Source organism: Bos javanicus, chromosome 8, assembly GCF_032452875.1.
Source record: "Bos javanicus breed banteng chromosome 8, ARS-OSU_banteng_1.0, whole genome shotgun sequence".
Taxonomy (NCBI): domain Eukaryota; kingdom Metazoa; phylum Chordata; class Mammalia; order Artiodactyla; family Bovidae; genus Bos; species Bos javanicus.
The window spans coordinates 9824427-9847421 of NC_083875.1; the positions used below are offsets into that span (position 1 = coordinate 9824427).

Consider the following 22995-nt stretch of genomic DNA (forward strand, 5'->3'; position numbering starts at 1 on the left):
GGGTCAAGCGAAGTAGGTGGAAGACTGATAAGAGCAGATGGATTAGTAGACAGTATATTGGAGGCAACAGAAGAAAGGATGAGTGAACACAAAAAGTCTGGGGGTTGTACCTAAATTATGATTAAATATTTCTTTTACTCATCTCAAGATTTATAGTGCTGGTATCTAGAACGTTTCAAAATTCTCTTAACACAACTACCTGAGGAGTATCTGTGAATTCCTAATTAGCTAGAGAGACATTCTGGGTGAGAGCAGTGTAATAGAGAAGCAATTTTATCAAGTGATCTCACATATCCTGAGTCTAAGGGATGAAAGGAGATGTTCTTCTGTATTAGACTTCTTGGAATGTCTTCACAGAAGGAAGTTGAATGACAAATTGAAAAATAGGCAAAAAATAAAAGGTGGGCAAAGTTTGGTAATTTGATAATAGGAAAAATGAAACAATTAAATATATAGTTCTTTAAAACTCTCTTTAAGTTATCAAGCATAAGTCATGACCTCCCAAATAGAAAGATATATCCATTTATAAGCATGGTATAGGACTCCAAGACAGAGCCCAGGATGAGCAGATAAGAACCAAGTACACTCCTCTTCCCAAAAGTCATCTAGGATCAACCTCAGAACCTCACACTTTCTATAAAGTAGAATGCCCCCTTCCTATAGGCGAAGGCTGAATAAGCAGGAGGTTGGGAGATACAGAAGCACCAGTCCAGTGAATCAAAAAAGAATTCCTGGGATGAAAAAGAAATTCAAGAGATGGGCCAGTGAAAGGGTCAGAAAGGGGTTAAGTGGCGTCAAAAGAAGTTCCATTTAGATTTCAACCAAGATCAGTACCAGCTATTTCTCAAAAGCTTTTAAGACTTCGTGTAACTTAGCAACTGACCTATGTTTGTTTTTTGTTTTGTTTTTATCCAAGTCAGTTTCTCTGTAGTTAATATCAGAAAGAAAAAAAAAAGGTGTTTAGGATTGTCCATTTACTGAGGGATGAGAGGTAAGGGGAAAAAATATGTGACAAGACAGGAGAGCAAAAAAGTTGAGTAAAAGGTCTAATTCTTGGAGTCCTGAAAAGAAAAATCAAAGCCTGGAGGCATCTCTGACATCCAGATGTGCTCTCGGGTGAACTGCCCCAGAAGACCCTTGGTGGGACAGTTCCTTGGGATACTTCAGAATTTTATTCCTCACTTACCTGAAAGAGCAGAACCAAATCACGTGATCAGTCTTCCTAGATCCCCTGTGGTGTCCCACATTGAACCAAGTGGACTGGAAAATAAGTTAAGCTCTCTCACAGTTGATCTGGGGTCCCACAAGAATTCTTAGCCTTCCATCCCCACCAGATTCCTGTTCTCCCTTCTTAGCAAAGAATATTTGGAAATGTCATGGCCAGTGAGTTCTCCCAGCTGTCAGGCATAAATTACTGGAATGGTACACACACACACACACACACACACACACACACACACCCCTTGTCCTCTCTTTTTGCTGCTGCCATGCTGTGGCAGTTGCAGGCACAGCACCCAGGTTTCTCACTAGCTCAGCTGCATAACATGAAGTATCAGCACCACCCTGGTGGACAGCTCAAAGCAGGTCCCTCTGTGGAGCTTGTTTTAGTAATGCATTCAAAATTCCCAATAAGGCAAAGAAAGCAAATGTCCTCATATGCTCAGCTGCCCCTTTCTGTCTGCCCTGAGACAGAGCCAAGAAGTTCTGTGATCCCCTCTTGGCTTAAGGAGGGCTCTTGCAACTCCCTCCAAGATGTCCACAGAGCTCTTCATTTTAGAGTTAGACACCTGGAGGTAGGTAGTTATTTTTCTACTGGGTTAGACTTCAGTGATGCCACCAGCAATTCTGAGTCCATCTTTCCATTCTGCCATCCTTAGCTTGTTGGGTTTTTGTCATCTAACGGTCTCAGGATAACTGCACCTGCTCCAGGCATCACATCTGCATTCCAGAAAGACAGAAGGGAGAAGGGATGTGACTCCAGTTCACTTTATTAGGAAAACAGGGTTTTCCTTGAAGCATTTAGAGATTCTCATTTAGGTTGACCAGTACTGTCAGATGACACTTCTAGCTGCAGAGGAGTCTGGGAGAATGAGTACTTAGCTTTCTCACCCTTTTATAGTCAAAGGAGGCAGGACAGAAGTTAACATGTCTGCTGTAAACAAAAAACATAATCATATAAGGCAACTTCCTCACCTATAAAATGGAATAATTCTAACACCTATTTCATAGAGATAGTATGAAGCTATATGGCATGGTTCCCACAGAATACAGGACAAACAGACACAGCCCATTCCAGGACAGGCACTAGATATTTCACAGTCATCATAGGAGGCATGCAAGCAAAACTCTGGGTTACTAAGGGACGCTGATGTCTATAAAGAACTTTTAAGACAAGAAAGGTACACATCTTCCCTGGTGGTCTCACTCCAGTATTCTTGAGTTACTCACTCCAGTAATCTTAGGCTTCCCTGGTGGCTCAGACAGTAAAGAATCCACCAGCAATGCAGGAGACCTGGGTTCGGCCCCTGGGTTGGGAAGATCCCCTGGAGAAGGACATGGCAACCCATTCCAGTATTCTTGCCTCGAGAATCTCCATGAACAGAGGAGCCTGGTGGGCTGCAGTCCTTTGGGTTGTAAAGAGTTGGACATGGCTGAGTGACTAAGCACACACTGGTGGTCAAGTGATTAAGAATCCGCCTTCCAATCCAGGGGACGTGGGTTCACTCCCTGATCTGGGAAGGTCCATGTGCTTCAGGACAATTAAGCCCAGGCACCACAACTCCTGAGCCCATGCACCTAGAGCCTGTGCTCCAAAAAAGTAGGTCCCTCTTGCTGCAACTAGAGAAAGCCCTCAGGCAGCAATGAAGACCAATGCAGACAAAAATAAAAATATCAACAAATAAACCTTTTTTAAAAAAACAGATGTTCTTTAAAAACAAAACCCCCATTTAAAAAAAGTAATAGGGAGCTTGAATCTTCAAGGCCTCAGAGTACAAAACAATTTCTTTTTCAAAAGGTTGATAAATTTGACTACAATAAAATTAACATTATCCCTAATTTGCAGAGGAGAATCTCAAAGAGGTTAAGTAACTTGCCCAAGATTACATAATTAACAATATTCATGACAATAGTAGCTATCACGCATGGAATACCTAGGGCATGCATGCTCAGTCGCACAGTCATGACTGACACTTTGCAAGCCCATGAACTGTAGCCTGCCAGTCTCCTCTGTCTATGGGATTTCCCAGGCAAAAATATTGGAGTGGGTAGCCATTTCCTTCTCCAATGGAATACCTAGTATATACATACATTACATGTAATCACACAACAATAACCCCTCAAGACTGCTGTCATTATCCCTACTAAGCTAATCTGGCTGGTAGGTCAGGAGAGCCAGACTGGGAACCAAGGGCTGTCTGGTTTCAAGCTCTTCCTGTCCCACTTTAATGTGGTCTATACAGGGGACTTCTACTTCTAGAGATGGGACTTGAGGAATGATCAAAAATAATGTTCAACCAGGTCAGTTTTGGGACTTGCACTTTCAATAAACAGATCAAACTAGTGCAGCTGAGCCAAGAGGGCTATTCAGCCTAAATTATGATGAGGAAAAACTTTTATACACCCTTGCCTAGGTTAGTTAGTAAAGAATCCACCCACAATGCAGGAGACCCTGGTTTGATTCCTGGGTCAGGAAGATCCACTGGAGAAGGGTTAGGCTACCCACTCCAGTATTCTTGGGCTTCCCTTGTGGCTTAGCTGGTAAAGAATCCACCTGCAATGCAGGAGCCCTGGGTTCAATCCCTGGGTTGGGAAGATCCCCTGGAGAAGGGAAAGGCTACCCACTCCAGTATTCTGGCCTGGAGAATTCCATGGACTGTATAGTTCATGGGGTTGCAAAGAGTCAGAAACGACTGAGCAACTTTCACTTTCACTTGTCTGGTAGCCCACTGACAAACGAGCCGGGCTTTCAAATCTGGAGCCCATCCACCCACCACCGATGCTTAGCCAACTTCCCAAGTGTCCTGCAGCTTCTTCTCACCCCTCAGGAAGAATCCTCCTACTTAAAAGACACCCCCTCCTGCCACGTCCAACCTAGTGTAGCACCTGAGATACCCCATAGAGGGGACCTTGAAAAGTGGCCATGTCTCTGGGGGATGTCATTTATGCTGAGTTCATTAGAAATTAATTTGATTCATTCCCTTTTTAAGAAATGATCATCTAAGAACACAAAGAAATGGAACCTTTCATGGGTTGCATATTTTTAAAAGAAGAGGGGCACTAGCTTAAGTAAAATCGGAAGAGCACTGGGTGGAGAGTCCAAAGCCCTGGGTTCTGATTGCAGCTGTGCTTCTCTGTGGATTACTTTTCTCTTTTCAGCTGCATGAGCTTCAGGTTTTTTATATCTCAGGTCCTGGAGTGGCAATGTTGCAGGAAAGGGGACCTCTTACAGGGCCCAAGAGTGGGCTCTTATCTAACACTCAGAAATTAACTGTCTAAGGAGACACATGTACCGACAAAGGCAGAGACTTTGTTGGGAAGGACTGTCCACGGGGAGAGCAGGAGGATAAATGGATCCAGCAGGACTGCTCTGCCATGTGGCTTGCAGTTTCAGGTTTTTATGGTGATGGGATTAGTTTTCAGGTTGTCTCTGGCCAATCATTCTGACTCAGGGTCCTTCCTGGTGACACAGGCATTGCTCAACCAAGATGGATTCCAGCGAGGAGGATTCTCGGAGGGCAGGACATGTGGTATCTCCTTTTGACCTTTCCCGAATTCTTCTGGTTGGTGGTGGCTTGTTGGTTTCATGTTCCTTACGAGGACCTCCTGTTGTAAAATAACTAATGCAGATGGTTACTATAGTACCTGGCCAGAGTGGGTCATTTCAGTGTTTCCGGTAACAGCAGGAAGCAGGTCTAGAAAGGCAGCTTTCTGAAAAAAGGGGGGTCAGGACCTTGCTTAGCCACGAGGTATTATGAGGTCTCTGAGTGAAATTTTTTGAAAGTGAAAGTGAAGTTGCTCAGTCCTGTCTGACTCTTTGCAACCCCATGGACTGTAGCCTACTAGGCTCCTCCATCCATGAGATTCTCCAGGCAAGAATACTGGAGTGGGTTGCCATTTCCTTCTCCAGGAGATCTTCCTGACCCAGGGATTGAACCTGGGTCTCCCACATTGTAGGCATTTTACCATCTGAGCCACCAGGAAAGTCCTAAGTGAAAGTCCTGAGTCCTAAGTGAAATTTTTTAGGGCAGCCAATTAGGGGTAGAAGTAAGTGGATGAATATGTAATGCAGGGAGCAACTATCAACACCCCCTGAGAAATTCAGGAAGACTAAATTCACGTGGCTTCCCCCTCACCTGTGAGGGGAGAGGGCTGTCCTTATCTTTGCAGACATCCAGGCCCCGCTACCCTTGCATGCGGTGATGTGAGTGGCCATGGTTTCCCTTCCTCGACAAAGAGTGCTCCTAACTGAGAAACATTTTTGAACAGCTTGCTTGCTGGTTAAGTCAAATAGAATGAAGTATCTCTATTCAGTCAAGAGATTGAATGCAGCATCAGCTTCCTGCAAGGCACTGTGAGTGATACAGAGAAGGCTGAAAGAAGACACATACAGAGAAGAAAACTTTCCTTGAGCACCAATTCGTGTCAAGTCCAATGCTAGGAAGTTTGCATCCATTCTCTCACCATTACAAAGTGGCAAGAAACAAATTGCCATGAGAGATGCAAATGACCATGATGATAATAATAGTCATTATAGACATAATATGCTATGGAAAAGTCTCTTCATTCCCCTCTCCACCTTGCTTAGTTTTCCCCTAACCATCCTGGCTTCTGTTTCCTGAGCTTCCTTCCTGCTGTGCAGGGCCTCTGAGCCTGTCTTTGGTCTTAGTCATAAAATGATTCTGGGAAAGAGAAGAGACTGGTCTCAATAGGCTGAGATCCCCAGTGTGACCTTGACCCAAATGGAGACTTCCATGGAGAAGAGCAGGAAAGAACAGTTCCCGGAGGATGGTGCATTAAGGAAAGGGCATCCCCAGGAAGTGATTCATCACTCGTGACATTTAAAATGAATCTGGGAAGAGCCAGCGGACAGGGACCCACAGAAAGGAGTTCCCTGACTAATGCCCAGAAGAATGAACTAGATGTGTCCCTTCCAGGACTCATCCATCTCTCCCCAGCGTCTACCCTGCAGTGGCACCGCCTAAGGACTCCAGGTTTTAATCCCAATTAGATTCTCCATTTACTGCTTGACCTTTGATCTCTTAAGTAGTATCTACACAACCCCAAAACATCTTATCAGTTGAATCAGAAGATTTTGCCAGTCATTTACCTAGAGCTCTGGGCTCCAAATTTCTGGACCAGCTTGAAAGGATGCTTTTATTGAATTGATTAAATTGGCCACATGTTTCCCCTTCATTCTGGCATGGCCTCAGGTCCATATCTGGTTACAGCACTAGAGCCTACAGGAAGGATGAATGAGAAACGAATGTGCATTCTTTTCTTAAACCCACAGTTTTGCTGACTGCACTTTGCTGGAAGAAAGTAGAGTGGGTATACTAGGTTTCCATGAGCCAAATCTATGGAAAGGGCCCCCTCCCTGTTTGATGGCCCTTCTTTAGTAACAGTTATAATTCACAGGGCATTTGACAGTTTATGAAACACTGCCACATTATCATTTCACTGACACTTGATGCAAAATAAGATATTATTTTTCTTATTTCACAATCAAGAATCAATGTTCTCTCACCTGCCTCAGGTATAATAACCTAAATAAAATTTAGCCTTCTTGCGCCTGTTATCAGACTCAACTCTTGGGATATGAGATTTGGGGATCATTCATACCCAAAAGGAAGCACATCTGACTCCAAAAAAGACTTGGATTCAAAATGATGCAATAAGTTCAAAATCTGGTGGACCTTTCTGCTCCATCTATATAGTGTTAATAGAGAACATGATCTTAGGGGGAAAATTAAAATGGATAGCTTGACTCAGAAGTCAACAAATATTCCCATGTATTATAGATGGAACAGAAAAATGAGGGCAAGTGTGAGCAGGATTGAAGCCGCAGCTGCTGGTTCCAGTGTCCAGGGTCGGGAAACTCCGCTCCAGTAGACATTGGTCCAATTGTGAGTGAGACAGAGGACCACATCTGGGATTATTCTAGAAGCCACAAGCAGCATGGTGCTCCTTTACTTCCCCAACCCCTTCCACTTTGCTCTTAAAAAGAGGTTTTAAAAAACACTGCTGAACAAAGATTTTTAGGGCACCAAAAGTACTGTGTGGTGGCTACCTGTCCTTAGACATTTTTCCAAAGTCACAGAATATACAACGCCAAGAAAAGTCCCTAGTGAACCTTAACATAACTCACCGGACTTTGAGGCATAATGATGTGTCCGTGTACCTTCATCAGTTTTAACAAGTGCGCCCCTCTGGAGTGGGGTGTTGATAATAGGGGAGGCATGCCTGGGGGTGGAGGCAGGGAGTCTGTGAGAAACTTCGGTTTCTGAGTTCTGAAGTCTGAGCTTCTGCTCAGTTTGCTGTGAACCTAAGACTGCTCCAAAAAAAAAAAAAAAGGCCTATGTAAAAAAAAGAAACAATACCTGAGGCTGAGAACTCCCTTGTGCCATGCTTAGTCACTCAGTCATGTCCGACTCTTTGCCACCCCATGGACTGTAGCCCACCAGGCTCCTCAGTATTCTCCAGGCAAGAATACTGGAGTGGGTTGCCATGCCCTCCTCCAGGGATCTTCCTAGCCCAGGGATCAAAACCAGGTCTCCCACACTGCAGGCAAATTCTTTACCATCTGAACTCCCAGAGAAGCCCGAGAACTCCCTTATTCTGTGCTTATCCTCATCTGGAGGTCTGGGAGCCTGGAGCCGCTGTGAGGACCCACAGGCAGTCTCATAAGCAGGGATTAACCAGGTCAACCACTGGTCTGCTGGGTAAAACGTTGCTTAGGGACAAATAAGATGGGACTTCTCTGTCTTCTGTGCTGGCAGCTCCACCTCTTCCTAATCACTAAAATTGGAGTGCCCAGGAGGCTTTTAGCCTCTTTGGACTCTATCTATACTCACTCCCCTAAAGCAAGGATCCCCAGCCTCCAGGATCTAATGCCTGATGATTTGAAGTGGACCTGATGTAATAATAAAAGAAATAAAGTGTACTATAAATGCAATGCACTTGAATCATCTCCAAACCACCCCCTTGCCATATCTGTGGGAAAACTGTCTTCCACGAAATTGGTCCCTGTGCCAAAAAAGTTAAGGACCACTGCCGAAAAGTGTTTCTATTGCTTGATGCGTCCCAAATTTATGCGTGTAGCCTTGAACTCCCACTCTGAGCTCTAAGCTCATATAAATAAATGCCGTGAGGACAGAGACTGTCTTCATTCAACTGTCCATCATCCCTCATGGTACCTGCGGCAATACTGAGGCAGCCGGTGTGGGTGAGAGATGCTGCACGACATTCTCTGCTTCCCAAATACAGAGGTGAGATTGGTCATGCAGCCTGGACAGTCCAGTCCTCATGGCTCAGGCCCGTGGTTCCACTGTCAGGACGCTTGAGGGTGACTTGTCCCTGTGGCATTCCAGGGGTCTGTCCATCTTCACTCCTACATGAACGCCACACTTCTCCCAGGCTTGACCAAAATACCAACACCAACACAGATTTTTCAGCTCCCACACAACTGGAGACGAAAACAGCAGAAATTATTCAGCCCAATCAGAAAAATTTCCAGAATAAACCCAAGAGGCTCCTGGAATAAGACAGAAGGGAATTTCTCTGAGACTCAGCAGAGACAGTTGATGCAAGTTACCACTGGAATAGTATACCCATGTGGTTGGTAGGTAGCCTCTAAAATAACCCCCAAGCATCCCCACCCTCGGTATTCACACGTTTGTGTAATCCCCTCCCTTTGAATGTGGGCTGTATATATTGACTCACTTCAAATGAATAGAATATGGCAGAAATAATGGTACACCACTTCCAAGATTTAGCTATAAAAAGACTATGGCTTCCTTTGGAGGCTGTTTCTGCTCTCTTCAGAAGAAGGCAGCTGCCACGCTCGAGGCAGCCCCACAAAAAGGCACACGTGGAGAGGACCTGAGGCCAGCCAATAGCCGCGTGAGTGAGCGTGAAGGCAGAGTCTCCGCCAGTTGAACCTGGAGCCCCAGCTGACAACCTGACTGCATCGTCAGGGAGCTTGAGCCAGAACTGCTGTTTAAGCTGCTCCCAGATTCCTGACCCACTTAGAACTGTCAGATAATAAACATTCGCTGTTCTCAGCTGCTGTACATGTATTAGAAAGCAGAGACATCACTTTGCTGACCAAGGTTCATCTAGTCAAAGCTATGGTTTTTCCTGTAGTCATGTATGGATGTGAAAGTTGGACCATAAAGAAGGCTGAGCACTGAAGAACTGATGCTTTCAAACTGTGGTGCTGGAGAAGACTCTTGAGAGTTCCTTGGACTGCAAAGAGATCAAGCCAGTCAGTCCTAAAGGAAATCAACCCTGAATATTCATTAGAAGGACTGTTGCTGAAACTTAAGCTCCAATCCTTTGACCACCTGATATGAAGAGCTGGTTCATTAGAAAAGACCCTAATGCTGGGAAAGGTTGAGGGCAAGAGGAGAAGGGGTGGCAGAGGATGAGACGGTCAGATAGCCTCACTGACTCAGTAGACGTAAATTTGAGCAAACTCTGGTAGACAGTTGAGAACAGATGAGCCTGGTGTGCTGCAGTCCACGGGGTCACAAAGTGTCAGACACAGCTTAGCAACTGAACAACAACAACGTTTTGGGGTGACTTATAACACAGCGGTAGATGAGAACTAATGCACCAACTTTAACAAGGATGGACCCCACAGCTATGGACACCAATCTAGCCGTTTCCCACTGTTGTTTGAATGTTAACACTCACATTCAGTTGTGACACATATGTCCAGCTCAGTTGTTAGGTACATGTTGGTATTTCATTTCTTTCATTTCATATATTTGGATGCTAAACACAGCACTGAAATACAAAATATTCATTTCAATGCATAGAAAAGCTCTCGGATACTGCGTTACCTTGGTGGGTCTCCAAGAGAAAGCCCTCTGAAGCAGATCTTAGGTGCCAACATGTTACCAGCAGTGCAATCCCAGGACCACCAGGGTTAGGTAGGGGAGGGAAAAGATGAGGGAAAGGATGGAGACAAATGCAAGGTGGTAATTACCAAGCTGGCTTCAACTTCATCAGACAACACAGCCAGCCGCTCATTCACACCGGAAGTCTCCAGAAAGACCATATGGAGTCAGGGCACCTGGAACGGTCTAGGAGGGGGAGAAAAAGGGAGTCATTTATTTGTTGGTTCCTTCCTGTCTCTCCCTGTGGTCAAACTTCATCCAATGGGACATTATAACCTCCCTAAACCTGCAAGTTATGTTAGCCAGCTCCTCTGGGGAAACCACGTCTCTTGCAGGGACCTGGGGCTTCCCCTGAAACCAAAGCCTCTATAGGTGCATCTGGTCACCCTTGGGCACCAGATCTGTGGTGGCTACAACCACGGCAGATGCAATGAGGCTTTGCCAAAGTCTGGCCTTCACTCTGGGGAGCTGGGACAGATGGCAGTGTTAGGAGACGAGGTGACAGAGGAAGCAGCTGGGGTTCTTCGTTGATCAGGCAGCCAAGAACTGGAGAGTAGGTGAGGCTGAGCAAATCAGGCAGGAATATAAACTGGGTTTGGAACAGATGTACACACAGATGAACACCTACTCATGAAGATGCTACTTTTATATCTGAACTGTGTATATATATATATAATATATACATTATATAGAATGTGCATATACATTACATAATATACACATGCTATATAAAATATATAGTATATATAGTATGTATACATTATATAATGTGTATATATATATAATGCTATATAAAATATATACATTTTATATATAATATATGTACATACATTCAAGTGTTACTTGTATTGACTCAGATGTTATTATTTGTCCCTGAGGAAGAGCCCACCCTATACAGGAGGCTTAGGGGAAAGGTTGCGGGTGTGTGTGAGCGCACACGCGCTGTGTGCTGTGTGCTCAGTAGCATCTGACTCTTTCCAACCCCGTGGACCGTGGCCCACCAGGCTCCTCTGTCCATGGAATTTCCCAGACAAGAATACTGGAGTGGGTTGCCATTTCCTCCTCCAGGGGATCTTCCTGACCCAGGGATCAAACCCACATCTCTTGCATCTCCTACACTGGCAGGTGGGTTCTTTACCACTAGCGCCACCTGGGAGAAAGAGGTTACACATTATATATATATATATATATATATATATTTATATATAAAACACATAATACACATATATGTATATATACACATTAAATATATCTAATGTATATGTAGACATACACATTCAGGTATTATCTTATTGACTCAGACTTTATTTGTCCCCAGGAAAGAGCCACCCCATATAGGAGGCTTAGGAGGAGCTCCTGTGGCTCTGAGCAGTTTCATTTCATGGAGACATCCTTATTCCTCTGGAGAATTCCACTTTCCTGGAAACTTAATATTATGTAATTCCATTGTCTGGTTTCATATCATGATGTCACCAAGAACACAGGAAGATGGGAGCTGACCCAGGATGAGATTGCAACTAAAACCCAAATCAATCCTACACAGAGCTCTGGAGCTAAGACGGCCCTGCAGAGTTGCCCCAGTGTGAAGACAGGGGCCCAGCCTTTGTGTCCCTACATTAGCGAGGCATGGAGCAGATCACTCCTTGAGGGGATTGGAACCTTGGACACCTGCTGCCAGAGCCAACAGCAACAAGAGACACAATCTTGAACCCTTCAAGGCCAGTGTTGCTGGTGACCAGGGTTGGGAATTTCAGCCCCCAAAAGGGGCTCTAGGGACTTCTCTAGAGGTCCAGTGGTTAAGACTTCACCTTTCAATGGGTTCAACCTCTGGTCGGGAAGCTAAGATCCCGCATGCCTCGAGGTGGATCCAAGATGCCTCGAGGCAAAAAAAAAAAAAACAGAAACAATACTGTAACAAATTCAATACAGGCTTTAAAAATGGCCCACATCAAAAAAAAAAAATCTTAAAAAGGGGGGTGGTATCTAGGTGGGATGCCAGCATATCCATGAGAGTTGGCTACTGTCTTGACTAACCTTCACATGATAAGAATTACAACTTAGCCATCTCTGGTTTTCCTCCCAAAATGAGCACACTGATTCACCTTAGACTTTTCTCAGGAGTCAAAAAGGCTTCCCATTAGTTGTCATAAGATATTCTCAAGACGTGTTGAGAATGACCACATGATGTTTCTTTCCAGCATCAGATGATTCCTGGATTCATCAGAGTGACAGGGACAGGAGCCAGGCCACAGGTAACCCCAAATTCCAGGAAGATTTGCCTTTGCAAATACTCTGAAATACAAATGTACCTTTCTTCATCACCATGCCGAGACTTCCTTGTCCCTCCTGACCAAAGGATAAACCCAGATATGCACTCCAGACGAAGAAACCACTGTCCTTTTGCCTCCTTAGACTCAAAGAAACTAGTAAAATAAAATAGAAACTCACTCCTAGCTCAGAAATCTCATAACCCTCCCCCACCGCAGGTATAGCCAACCTTTCAATTCTCCATGACCTACCCCCATGCTCCTCCTTCAGTCCCTGCTGCCACAAAGATTGCGGGGTCCTGTCGCTGTGCCCGGGTCCTCAACCTTCACTTACTCCACCAGCCTCCAGAACCCCGTGGTTCCCCAAGGCCACTACTTCTCAAAGTGCAGACTGAATGCTTTGGGGTCTGACACAGCAGGAAATGGACCCCTCCCCTGACTTTTTTCAGAGCAGCTGCTTTGTTTTTTATTTTGTTGTTGTTGTTGCTTTTAATCTGTCTTACACACTGATCTCTATGTAAGATGTTTTCTGAAGAAAGGTCAAGAAAATCAATTTGAAAGTCTCTTTTCTTGTTCAACCTTGAAATGTTTAGCATCAATGACATCAAATTGAACATCAAGCTGACCTCTGTTTCAGTAACCAGGCTTCCTCTTTCTGAGCCCAGACTCCCATCTCTCTGACACTTGCAAATTTCCCACTTTAGCTGAGAAATTGTGGGCTAGAGCCCTTAGCTGTATCTAGCTGGCATTGCATAACCTTTTTTCTTTCCTCCGTCATGTTCCCTCTACAGTTGCCTTCTATTGTGGCAATATTTACTTCTCCATTTCTGGCATAAGGTTTTCATTTTTCAATAAATATATTTCAGGTCTCCAAGTGAATAAATTTAAAGAAAATGATGAAGTAAATAATACAGCAGACTCACACAGTTATGGCCAAGAACATGAAGGTGGTCCAGGGATGAATGCCATCCTCCATGGAACCTCTTGCTGGGCATCCCATCTGTGGTCCATCACCAACATCATCCAAATGCAGCCCAGCAAGAGTTCTCCACCTGATTCTGCATAAGAACCAGAGACTCTAATTCAGTACATTGGAGGTGGAGCCCAGGAATCTGAATTCATAACTGGCTCCTCAGCTTACTCTCAGCTTATTCACCAGGGCTTCCCTGGTGGCTCAGATGGTAAAGAATCTGCCTCCAATGTGGGAGACCTGGGTTTGATCCGTGGGTTGGGAAGATCCCCTGGAGGAGGGCATGGCAACCCACTTCAGTATTCTTTCCTGGAGAATCCCCATGGACAGAGGAGCCTGGCAGGCTACAGTCCATGGGGTCACAAAGAGTCGGATATGACTGAGCGACTAAGCACAGCACACAGCTTGTTCTGGCGCCTGATGATCCCCTCTCTGGCATATTAATTCTCTAGGTCCACCAGACCAGGAGTTCTTCAAGGTAAAAAAAAGAAAAAATCATCTCTCTCTTACACTTAGCTGGGCTTAAGACATAATCCACAAATAAATGTTTGGAGAACAAAGTCTGACAGGTAGGGCAGAAATGACAGGAAATCAGAAAGTGTCAAGCTGGGAAAGGTCTTTCCATTATATTGGGTTGGCCAAAAAGTTCATTTGGATTTTTCCATGACATTGTATAGAAAAGCCTGAACAGACTTTTTGGCCAACCCAATACCAACAGCTGATGAAATTCACAGAAGTTGAATTCCTTGTGCACAGCCCTTGGCCAAAGAGAAGGCCAAATACAATGTCTAGGCTCCAGCCCACAGTTTTGGACCACTGCCTCTTGAGTTGGCCAACTTCCGGGAATGGACTAGAAGTTGACAAAAACTTAGAAGATCACAGGTATGTAATTCAGTTAGTTTGACTCACTCTGTTCCACTGTATAATGGAAGCTCTGAAGTTTTGCAAAAGCATAATGGATACTATGTAAAAGAGCCTGGAAAGATCTGCAGACTGCAAGGAAAAGAACAAGCAAATGTACTCTAAGGACTCTGTAGCAACTTCTTCAAATGCAGATGTGAGCCATTAAAGCAGCCCTGGAGCCAAATGAATGAAATGCCTTAGTGACATCAGAAAGTTGAGCCCTCCCCCCATGTCGAGAACATGAGATCTTGTGTGACCATCTTTATCCATCCCTGTGTCCTGACTGTGTTGTCTGGATATACGACCCCATTAAAGACCTCTCTGGAGTCAGTTTAGTGCAGTAGTTAGAGCATCTGGGCTTTAGAACCAGATTCCTGGGTTCAAACCGTGACTCTGATTTTTTGTTTTTAATCTCTATGATCTTAGTCAATTTACTTAATGCTCTCTGTACCTCCATTCTCTCAACTATAAAACTGGAGTAGTAGTACCTCTTCCTTCACAGAGCTTTTGCCCAAGAGTCAGGACAGTGCTGCCTAACAGGTAGTAAATATTTGGTAAGTGTTAGCAACTATTTTTGGCTTCCCTGGTGGCTCAATGGTAAAGAATCCGCCTGCCAATGCAAGAGACTTGGGTTCAATCCCTGGTTCAGAAAGATCCCCTGGAGAGGGGAATGGCAACCCACTCCTGTATTCTTGCCTGGGAAATCCCATGGACAGAGGAGCCCGGCAGCCTACAGTACATGGGGTCGCAAAGAATCAGACATGACTTAATGACTAAACAACAAGAGCAACTACTCCACATTTTTCAATAATCACCAATCGAAAGTACCTATGTTAAGCACCATGAAAAATACAGAGTTGCCCTAGAGGTATGTTCTGGACTGAATGTTTGTGTCCCTCCAAAATTCATATGTTGAAACCTACCCCTCAGCCTGATGGTCTTAGGGGGTGGAGTCTTGGAGAGGTGATTAGGTCATGAAGGTGGAGCCCTCATGAGTGGGATTAGTGTCCTTATAAGAGACTCCAGAGAACTCCCTCTCCCTTTCTGCCTTGTAAGGACATAGCAAGAAGATGGCCATCTGTGAACCAGAAAGTGGGCTCTCACCAGACACTGAGTCTTCTGATAAAACTCAGTTTTGAGCTTCTCAGGCTCTAGAACAGTGAGAAATAATTTCCTTTTTTTATATAAGCCACCCAGTCGATGGTATTCTGTTGTAGCAGCTCAAAGGGTTTAAGACAAGGTACATGCAATCTGATAGAGGAGATGCAAAGTGTACTGTTACCCAAGGAGAGACCATAGAGTCATAGGGTTATGCACATAATCAGATACCATGTGGCAAGCATCTACCTAGGGCTCCCAACAGTGATCAGGTAAGATGGAGCAGTCAGATGCAGGAGGCTGAAATGGCAAAGGGTTCCTGGGGCTCTAGAACAATCTGCAGGAAGATTTGAGGACTCCAGCGGCCAGGAGAGATGATGGAATGGGCCAGCTGGTCTAGGTGCCTGTTTGTTCATCCAGGTTCACAGAATCAACCTGATAGAGTAGGTCAGCCAAGTGGAATTTTACATGTATTTGACTTCTGTATCAACCAGAGTCCTGGCAGGATACAGATGGCAACTCAAGCCAAGTAAAAGAGGAGAGACAATAATAAGAGACTATTTATAATGGAGTGGTCGGGATAAGAAGAAACTAACCAGAGATGGCGTGGTACCCCAGGGCTAGCAACACTGGGAACCCATTACCATTCCTGGACCCAAAAGGAGAAGAAGTATAATACTGCTGCCTCCAGGACAGTAACTATATAAAGAGATGGTCCCTAATAGGAGCTGTGGCCTTTGGTACAGGGACACAGCCATCTGTAGCAAGGCAGCAAGGAAGAAGCCAGGGAAATAGACACCCCGCCACTCCTCCAGGTGGTGCATCCTGAAGCCAGAGGGCAAGGGTGGTCCTGAGGCCCAAAGCAGAGTGAAGGATGGAGAGTGGATCAGGATGGGGGACAAGGGGTGGGGGCAAATGTAACAAGTTAATTTCACACGCCTCCCAAAAGTATTCTCACCCTTCCTCCTACTTTCTACTTGCATGGACCATATCGAAGGCTTCCCATGATCTCGGGCTTCTAGCTGGGGTTAGCCATTAGCAAAGACAAGGATGTGAACACAGTATTTATTTTTCTGGTCATCTCAGGCTAAGTGTGTCCCTCCACAAAGGGAGGCTGACTCTACACAGCTTTCCCTTCAGGCTCCGGTAACACTCTCTCCACTTGTCCTTTCTGATTATGTCACTGTCTCCTGTGGCCACCCTACAGCCCCACACCTTTGTAAAGAGCTTTTTCTTTTTTTTTTTATGTCCCTTTGACTTACCCAATTCTAGTGTGTTGCCTCTTTCCTGTTGGGACCCTGACGAATTCACTTTATAAGGATGATCTTTCTAAGGTGGGATTTTTCTATAGTCATACAGCTCCAATTTTTTAATAGAAAGTAATGAGAAATTTGAATTTATTTACCAGAAATCCATTTTTACATTTTACAAACCCTTTCAGAGTGTATACATCCCACTACTTACGGGATACCTGGACAAGGAAGAGTTCAATAGAATTATTTTCTTATACAAGTGGGGAACATAAGAGAGGAGGACTTTCCTTTCCTCCATGACCTTGAGACTCTGCTACTGCTGGTTCTGAACTTCAGCATAAGAAAATCTCTCCCCATGCTAACATGAAAAGCAAACTGACCATTTAGCTTAACTATTCAGCAAAATGTGGGCTTCCTGGGTGGTGCTAGTGGTAAAGAACCTACCTGCCAATGCATGAGACTTAAGAGACACGGGTTTGATCCCTGGTTCTGGAAGATCCTCTGAAGAAGGAAATGGCAACCCACTCCAGAATTCTTGAGGAGAGAACCCCATGGACAGAGGACCTTGGCAGGCTACAGTCCATAGGGTTGCACAAAGTCGGACACGACTGAAGCAACTTAGCACACACACACACACATTCAGCAAAATATGGATTGAGGAGCTGTTAATCTGAAGAGCTGGAATTCCAATTGTGTCTTTCCTGCCTTAAAAAAAAAATTAAACCATAATGGTTAAAAAAAAATGTATAGTATATGTATAATTAAACCACTTTTTGTACAGCAGAAATTAACACAACACTGTAAAACAACCATATTTCAATTAAAAAAATTACATGGCTCTCCATTGTGTATAGAATGAAATAAAGCCCAAGGCATACGCTCCAAAGCCCTTTGAGATCCACCCCCAAACTGTTCTCTTCTCACTTTGCTCTCCAAGTGAATATCCTTCATGCTATCTACCCCAGACTGCTACAACCCTGTTCCCTGTCCACCTCTTGCCTTTGCTTCTCTGTGACCTTTTGTCTGAAATATATTTTCACCTCCAGCTGTCAAAACCTACTTGAAATGCAAAGACTTATACATAAATCTTCACAGAAGCTCAACTTTTAATAGCCACAAACTGGAAACAATCCAAATGTCCATCAACAGGTGAATGGATACACAAACTGTGGTATATCCATACAATGGACTCTACTCAGCAACAAAGAACACACTCTTGACCCAAGCAGCAACAGGGGTGAATCTTCAAATCATTACACTGAGTGAAAGAAGCCAGATGAAAAAGAGCATATACTGTATAATTTCATTTATATAAAATTCTAGCAATTGTAAATTAATTTATAGTGGCAGGAAGGGGATCAAGAGGCTGCCTGGGGATGAAGACAGAGAAATAAGGGGTTACCAAGGGCCTCGAGAACTCTTTGACAATGAAAGTGTAGTCGCTCAGTCGTGTCCTACTCTTTTTAACCCCATGGACTGTAGCCCACCAGGCTCCTCTGTCCATGGAATTCTCCAGGCAAGAATACCAAAGTAGGTTGCCATTCCCTTCTCCAGGGGATCTTCCTTTTCCAGGGATCAAACCCAGTCTTTTCGCATTGCAGGCAGATTTTTTACTGGCTTCCCTTGTGGCTCAGCTGGTAAAGAATCCGCCTGCAATGAGGGAGACATGGATTCGATCCCCGGGTTGGGAAGATCCCCTGGAGAAGGGAACGGCTACCCACTCTAGTATTCTGGCCTGGAGAATTCCATGGACTATACAGTCATGATGTCTCAAAGAGTCAGACATGACTGAACCACCTTCACTTTGGTTTTCATTTTCTTCACTATCTGAGCCACTAGGGAAGTCTGAAAACTCTTTGAAGGGTGAATAAAATGCATGTTAATCTGATTATGATGATGGCTTCACTGGTTTATACCACTGGTATAACCAGTTTATACCACCAGTTTATACCACTGGTTTATACCAGTTTTGAAATACTATTTCAAACAAAATTGAACATTTTAACTATGTGCACTTTATAGTACACAACTATACCCCCTAAAGGTATAAGAAAAAAAAAATACGACAAACCAACTTGAAAAATTATTGGCAGCAAGTCAGAAAAAGAGTATTAGTCATAACATATTAAAAGCCCCAACAAAGAAAAAATATACAAAAAATAAAACAATGGAAAATGGGTACAGAGCACAAGTAGGTGATTCAGAAACAAAAACAAATGACAAACATGCTTGCCTCTAAGTGTTTTGCTGGAACAGAATGTAAAAATACACGCAGTTCACCAAGGAGTCTGAAGGACCAGCATCTATAAAAATCATCAGTGAGGCGTGAACCTTCTGGTACGGAAAGGGCTTCTTCCCAGCATGGTAACAACATTCTCAGCCCTTTTGCCTTCATCACACCAGACTCAGCATCCTGAGCGATACCCAGCACTTCAGGTCACCAAATTCCTTATGTGAAACTGAGACCCATCCCATACTTAAACGTGTCCTTCAATTGTACCTTTTCAATCCAAGTCATCATTGGAATGTGAACATATAGTGGTCACAGTTACATATACTCCAGTGCAATACCTAGAGGGGTGGTCACTAGTCCTCCAGCCAGGACAGACCCTCTCCTTGGCTTTAAAATAGCCTGCATTCTGCCACAGGGAGTGGCACGCCTCCCCGCTCCTCCCCCCATGGGGAAACACAAACTCCTGGACGTCATAAGGTGGTGTCGTCATCGCCCTTCCCCTGGGAACCCAGCACAGAGCCGCCTGCTCGGCCTCGGGAAGAATCTCTTGAGATTTAGCACAGCACCTACCAAAGCCCTGTCTTCTACTTTTAAAACTGATCTCTCACAAGAAGCCTGAGCTAGTATGATGACTAGCCTAGCATCATTACCCTTATTCTCAATCTGAAGAAGCAGGGGTTCGCCGTGGAGCGCCTATGCTCCAGGTGGCCCTCTTCCTCGGAAAGGAGAGGAGATCATCATCGTTCCGCCCCACCCTCCCCGCTCAACTGCAGTACGGTCAGTCCCCAGCGCCCCAGCCACTTCTAAAACGCGAGCCGAAGGAACTTCCGCCCAAGCCGCGGCGGGGGATCTCGCTATGCGATCTGGCTGCTCGAAGGCTTGCCCTTCCTCTTCTCCCCCATCCACCAGCTTGTTCCACTCGGTTTGCCCTCATCGGACTGAAACTGACAGGCTGGCCAGAGAGCTAGAGCAGAGCGGGATGGGGGGAGGCGGGTGGAGGAGGGGCGAGGCCGGAGGAAGATTCGAGATGGAAAAAGCCCAGGTGACCAGGCAAGAAACAAGAACATCCATAAGGGGAGGGAGACAAAAAGAATAAAAGTTGGACAGCCGGGGACACCCCAGAGCTGCGGAAGACTTTATGAAAGAAAAAATCGGATGAACGGAGGATGGCTCATTTATTAATTATTAACAAGTAGCACTAATGAATATCATTATTAAAAAGCATTTTGTGAATATTAAATGTAGTTATATTCTAAATATTGTCCTCCCCTTGGCCAGCCTGTATCAATCTTCCTTCAAAGTCAACTATTTTAATTATTACCACTGCCCTCTATCAAAACCCCACAGTCACAACCTTGATTCCGTATCTCTTCTAGTCTTTATAGCCAAGAAAATATTGTTAAGATATGATTTTCTACCTTTATTTTTTACTGTCTGTCTCCCTGCACTAGAGCATATGCTTTACAAAGACATGGATTTGTCTGTTTTGTACACTGATGTGAACAAGTACTGAGTTCATCATAGGTGCTCAATAAATATTTATTGAGAAAAAACAGTAATACTAAACGAGAAAGGGAGAGGGGGTCCCCTTCAATGCACCACGCCTGCTTCCTTAAGAATTCCTCTCCCCATCAGCTCTCCTCCATGGCTTGTAAGAGAGGAGAAGAATATCACACAAGAGGCAAAGAAAACCTCAGTTCAAGCCATGACCTTTGCCCTTCCCTTTGAGCAGGCTTCTAGCAGCGGAGAAGCTAGAACTGAGAGCCCCACCTTGGAGTTCCTGGCTGCTGGCCCCTGGCCCTTGGAACCCAGGCAGCATCCTCCCATGTAAGTGCATTATCAGAGCAGCAGAGTTGAAAGGATCAAACCCTCTCATTTTACAGATGCGGATTCTGGGACCCAGTGAGATGGAGCGACCTGCCCAAATGCATGCAGTGAGCTTCTGAGTCCCTCTAGCCTCTCTCCTGATTCATGGGGATTTGTTGGTAGGTGACCAATGGCCCAACTGTTGACAAAATGCCCGAGGCAGAGGATGCAACGGCATCTAGCAGCTTTGGTTTTCTATGTACTCGTCCCTCCTCACCCCTTCCCGCGGCTGTCCTTTCCTAACTTTTCCAGAGCTGTGGAGAGATGGTGATTCAACTAGAGATTGCACTTGGCCTGGCAGACAACACCCAGCTTGGATTAGCCCAGGGGAGAAGGCTTGGGCAATAGGTTACAGGCCTCAGGAACCCATGTGACAGAGCAGATGTTCAAAGCCAGTGAGAGGAAATGACTGGCCCAGAGTGTCTGTGTGTGCCGAGGCTGGAGGAATCCAGATTTTCTGGTTCCTGGTTCTCTGCCTGCAAATGTCTCTCCCCTCCATCATCATCACTACTTGAGCAGAGAAGAGCCGGGTGTACAAGGAGAATGTCAGGCAGGTTTTTCCTGATCCTCCCAGATCTAAGTAAGCCTGACATAGAGGAGCTTGATTTTACCCATATGCTTCCGAATGGATGGAACCACATCTTTAGAGACAGCCAGCAGAGCACGTGGAACAAGAGCTAAGAAACTAACACTTAAAATAGGCCACAAGGACTCCTAATTATTGAGCATCTAATAAGTGCCAAGCACCCAATGATTTATCCTCTGATACAATCCACACAACAGTCCTACAGCACAGGCTCAGAGAGGTTAATCAGCCTGCCAGCTGTCGCACAGCCGTGTGACAGAGCTGGCATATCAGAGCTGGCATTCAGACTGAGGTTTGCATGACACCAGAACCAGTCAACATTTGTGCCTAAAATCTTAGCCACAGAGGACAATGTCAGGATGAAGCAAAGAACCAGCTTCCTATCCACCTTCAGGATAAGGACTCTCTGGTCCCTCAGAGGCTGCCTTCTCCACAGGGTCCTTTCCATCCCACGATTTCAGGTTCAGTTTTCCACATCTCCTGTTGCCATGGCAGTAGGGGCTCTCAACACCATTCAAAAACCCAGAAGAGGAAAAGAAAAGGACTCAACTCTCTGATTCAAGAGCTGACCAGTTCTTTCAAAAGATAAACTCAATCAGGTCCTTGAATCAGGATTCGAAATGGAAGCCAGATAATGGCACTTGTGGGCATTGGAGTTATTTAGCTTCTTGCTCCAAGAAGCTTAGTTCCCTTTTCAGACATGATCTCATTCTTCTCTGCAGGACCTCAGAAAAGAAACCAGAGAATTGACCGGGGCAGTTCTCTGCGGGGTGAGACTAGAGGAAGGCTCACGGCCCCCGCCCATGTGTCTGAACTTGCTCCTCTTCATTTTTTTCCTACCAGCATGGAAAATAAAGATGTCACACCATTGGCAATGTTACATGAAAGTGGGAATTTATGTGAGGCCCATGGTTTGCCCCATCAAGTTTAAAAGATGAAGAAATAAATATGCTGCGAGGTGTGGAGACTATTAGAGATGAGAGGGACTTTACTGTTCTGAGCCCCATTCTGACCTCCCCGCCTCTCCATAACCTACCTCGCATCTTCCAGAGGTGCAAACAGAAGCCCAGAGAGATGAAACAAACTGAAAGGAGCAAACTTCAGCTCCTCACCTTCAAAATAGCCTCTGGAGATTGGGACTACCTTTCCTGTGGCCAGGAGAGAAGCAGTTTCTACCCCTTCCAGGATGCTCAGAGTATGTTTTGTTCATCACTCATTCTTCTGGGTCTTTGGTTTTCCTTCCTGACTACTTGCTTTTAGCACATTGGTATAGTGGAAAGAGGGCTTCCCTGGTGACTCAGACAGTAAAGAATCTGCCTGCAATGGAGGAGGCCCGGGTTCGATCCCTGGGTCTGGAAGATTCCCTGGAGAAGGGAATGGCAACACACTCCAGTATTCTTGCCAGGAGAATTCCATGGACAGAGGAACCTGGTGGGCTACAGTCAATGGGGTTGCAAAGAGTCAGACACAACTGAGTGACTAACACTTTCGTAGTGGAAAGAACATGCATTTTGGAATCAGACAGACTTGGGTTTAAAGCTCAGCTCTTTCTCCACTGAAAAACTGTGATTTTAGACAAGTTACTTAATATTCTTTCCATCTCAGGGCCAAAAACAGTCTGGACGGGCCCATTTGAAGTCCAACACTCTGATTCTCTGTTCTAGGTTACTCAAATAAGATATCAGAAGAGTCCAGATC

The 22995-nt window shown here is 45.0% G+C and overlaps 1 long non-coding RNA gene across 2 annotated transcripts in view; it reads right to left on the bottom strand.

The window, feature by feature from the left end:
* The window catches only part of LOC133252441 (uncharacterized), a 30335-nt gene extending 10180 nt beyond the window's left edge, over window positions 1–20155 (bottom strand). The window contains exons 1-4 of one of the 2 annotated variants that reach the window (XR_009737929.1): window positions 19113–20155; window positions 10211–10307; window positions 9916–10008; window positions 8415–8683 (exon numbers count right to left, since the gene is read on the bottom strand). This is a non-coding gene — a long non-coding RNA (uncharacterized LOC133252441). Of the gene's footprint in view, window positions 1–8414; window positions 8684–9915; window positions 10009–10210; window positions 10308–12223; window positions 12422–19112 lie in introns of those variants that run through there. The other variant, XR_009737930.1, reaches the window with a different exon arrangement.
* Window positions 20156–22995: the final 2840 nt, after the last annotated feature.